The sequence below is a fragment of the Sphaerodactylus townsendi genome, linkage group LG02 (genome assembly GCF_021028975.2).
Source record: "Sphaerodactylus townsendi isolate TG3544 linkage group LG02, MPM_Stown_v2.3, whole genome shotgun sequence".
Taxonomy (NCBI): domain Eukaryota; kingdom Metazoa; phylum Chordata; class Lepidosauria; order Squamata; family Sphaerodactylidae; genus Sphaerodactylus; species Sphaerodactylus townsendi.
In genome coordinates, this window is record NC_059426.1 from 71,262,891 (window position 1) to 71,266,455 (window position 3,565).

Genomic DNA, 3,565 nt, shown 5'->3' on the forward strand with positions numbered 1-3,565 from the left:
GGGGGGGGGGGGGTGGGGGGGGGGGGGGGTGGGGGGGGGGGGGGGTGGGGGGGGGGGGGGGTGGGGGGGGGGGGGGGTGGGGGGGGGGGGGGGTGGGGGGGGGGGGGGGTGGGGGGGGGGGGGGGTGGGGGGGGGGGGGGGTGGGGGGGGGGGGGGGTGGGGGGGGGGGGGGGTGGGGGGGGGGGGGGGTGGGGGGGGGGGGGGGTGGGGGGGGGGGGGGGTGGGGGGGGGGGGGGGTGGGGGGGGGGGGGGGTGGGGGGGGGGGGGGGTGGGGGGGGGGGGGGGTGGGGGGGGGGGGGGGTGGGGGGGGGGGGGGGTGGGGGGGGGGGGGGGTGGGGGGGGGGGGGGGTGGGGGGGGGGGGGGGTGGGGGGGGGGGGGGGTGGGGGGGGGGGGGGGTGGGGGGGGGGGGGGGTGGGGGGGGGGGGGGGTGGGGGGGGGGGGGGGTGGGGGGGGGGGGGGGTGGGGGGGGGGGGGGGTGGGGGGGGGGGGGGGTGGGGGGGGGGGGGGGTGGGGGGGGGGGGGGGTGGGGGGGGGGGGGGGTGGGGGGGGGGGGGGGTGGGGGGGGGGGGGGGTGGGGGGGGGGGGGGGTGGGGGGGGGGGGGGGTGGGGGGGGGGGGGGGTGGGGGGGGGGGGGGGTGGGGGGGGGGGGGGGTGGGGGGGGGGGGGGGTGGGGGGGGGGGGGGGTGGGGGGGGGGGGGGGTGGGGGGGGGGGGGGGTGGGGGGGGGGGGGGGTGGGGGGGGGGGGGGGTGGGGGGGGGGGGGGGTGGGGGGGGGGGGGGGTGGGGGGGGGGGGGGGTGGGGGGGGGGGGGGGTGGGGGGGGGGGGGGGTGGGGGGGGGGGGGGGTGGGGGGGGGGGGGGGTGGGGGGGGGGGGGGGTGGGGGGGGGGGGGGGTGGGGGGGGGGGGGGGTGGGGGGGGGGGGGGGTGGGGGGGGGGGGGGGTGGGGGGGGGGGGGGGTGGGGGGGGGGGGGGGTGGGGGGGGGGGGGGGTGGGGGGGGGGGGGGGTGGGGGGGGGGGGGGGTGGGGGGGGGGGGGGGTGGGGGGGGGGGGGGGTGGGGGGGGGGGGGGGTGGGGGGGGGGGGGGGTGGGGGGGGGGGGGGGTGGGGGGGGGGGGGGGTGGGGGGGGGGGGGGGTGGGGGGGGGGGGGGGTGGGGGGGGGGGGGGGTGGGGGGGGGGGGGGGTGGGGGGGGGGGGGGGTGGGGGGGGGGGGGGGTGGGGGGGGGGGGGGGTGGGGGGGGGGGGGGGTGGGGGGGGGGGGGGGTGGGGGGGGGGGGGGGTGGGGGGGGGGGGGGGTGGGGGGGGGGGGGGGTGGGGGGGGGGGGGGGTGGGGGGGGGGGGGGGTGGGGGGGGGGGGGGGTGGGGGGGGGGGGGGGTGGGGGGGGGGGGGGGTGGGGGGGGGGGGGGGTGGGGGGGGGGGGGGGTGGGGGGGGGGGGGGGTGGGGGGGGGGGGGGGTGGGGGGGGGGGGGGGTGGGGGGGGGGGGGGGTGGGGGGGGGGGGGGGTGGGGGGGGGGGGGGGTGGGGGGGGGGGGGGGTGGGGGGGGGGGGGGGTGGGGGGGGGGGGGGGTGGGGGGGGGGGGGGGTGGGGGGGGGGGGGGGTGGGGGGGGGGGGGGGTGGGGGGGGGGGGGGGTGGGGGGGGGGGGGGGTGGGGGGGGGGGGGGGTGGGGGGGGGGGGGGGTGGGGGGGGGGGGGGGTGGGGGGGGGGGGGGGTGGGGGGGGGGGGGGGTGGGGGGGGGGGGGGGTGGGGGGGGGGGGGGGTGGGGGGGGGGGGGGGTGGGGGGGGGGGGGGGTGGGGGGGGGGGGGGGTGGGGGGGGGGGGGGGTGGGGGGGGGGGGGGGTGGGGGGGGGGGGGGGTGGGGGGGGGGGGGGGTGGGGGGGGGGGGGGGTGGGGGGGGGGGGGGGTGGGGGGGGGGGGGGGTGGGGGGGGGGGGGGGTGGGGGGGGGGGGGGGTGGGGGGGGGGGGGGGTGGGGGGGGGGGGGGGTGGGGGGGGGGGGGGGTGGGGGGGGGGGGGGGTGGGGGGGGGGGGGGGTGGGGGGGGGGGGGGGTGGGGGGGGGGGGGGGTGGGGGGGGGGGGGGGTGGGGGGGGGGGGGGGTGGGGGGGGGGGGGGGTGGGGGGGGGGGGGGGTGGGGGGGGGGGGGGGTGGGGGGGGGGGGGGGTGGGGGGGGGGGGGGGTGGGGGGGGGGGGGGGTGGGGGGGGGGGGGGGTGGGGGGGGGGGGGGGTGGGGGGGGGGGGGGGTGGGGGGGGGGGGGGGTGGGGGGGGGGGGGGGTGGGGGGGGGGGGGGGTGGGGGGGGGGGGGGGTGGGGGGGGGGGGGGGTGGGGGGGGGGGGGGGTGGGGGGGGGGGGGGGTGGGGGGGGGGGGGGGTGGGGGGGGGGGGGGGTGGGGGGGGGGGGGGGTGGGGGGGGGGGGGGGTGGGGGGGGGGGGGGGTGGGGGGGGGGGGGGGTGGGGGGGGGGGGGGGTGGGGGGGGGGGGGGGTGGGGGGGGGGGGGGGTGGGGGGGGGGGGGGGTGGGGGGGGGGGGGGGTGGGGGGGGGGGGGGGTGGGGGGGGGGGGGGGTGGGGGGGGGGGGGGGTGGGGGGGGGGGGGGGTGGGGGGGGGGGGGGGTGGGGGGGGGGGGGGGTGGGGGGGGGGGGGGGTGGGGGGGGGGGGGGGTGGGGGGGGGGGGGGGTGGGGGGGGGGGGGGGTGGGGGGGGGGGGGGGTGGGGGGGGGGGGGGGTGGGGGGGGGGGGGGGTGGGGGGGGGGGGGGGTGGGGGGGGGGGGGGGTGGGGGGGGGGGGGGGTGGGGGGGGGGGGGGGTGGGGGGGGGGGGGGGTGGGGGGGGGGGGGGGTGGGGGGGGGGGGGGGTGGGGGGGGGGGGGGGTGGGGGGGGGGGGGGGTGGGGGGGGGGGGGGGTGGGGGGGGGGGGGGGTGGGGGGGGGGGGGGGTGGGGGGGGGGGGGGGTGGGGGGGGGGGGGGGTGGGGGGGGGGGGGGGTGGGGGGGGGGGGGGGTGGGGGGGGGGGGGGGTGGGGGGGGGGGGGGGTGGGGGGGGGGGGGGGTGGGGGGGGGGGGGGGTGGGGGGGGGGGGGGGTGGGGGGGGGGGGGGGTGGGGGGGGGGGGGGGTGGGGGGGGGGGGGGGTGGGGGGGGGGGGGGGTGGGGGGGGGGGGGGGTGGGGGGGGGGGGGGGTGGGGGGGGGGGGGGGTGGGGGGGGGGGGGGGTGGGGGGGGGGGGGGGTGGGGGGGGGGGGGGGTGGGGGGGGGGGGGGGTGGGGGGGGGGGGGGGTGGGGGGGGGGGGGGGTGGGGGGGGGGGGGGGTGGGGGGGGGGGGGGGTGGGGGGGGGGGGGGGTGGGGGGGGGGGGGGGTGGGGGGGGGGGGGGGTGGGGGGGGGGGGGGGTGGGGGGGGGGGGGGGTGGGGGGGGGGGGGGGTGGGGGGGGGGGGGGGTGGGGGGGGGGGGGGGTGGGGGGGGGGGGGGGTGGGGGGGGGGGGGGGTGGGGGGGGGGGGGGGTGGGGGGGGGGGGGGGTGGGGGGGGGGGGGGGTGGGGGGGGGGGGGGGTGGGGGGGGGGGGGGGTGGGGGGGGGGGGGGG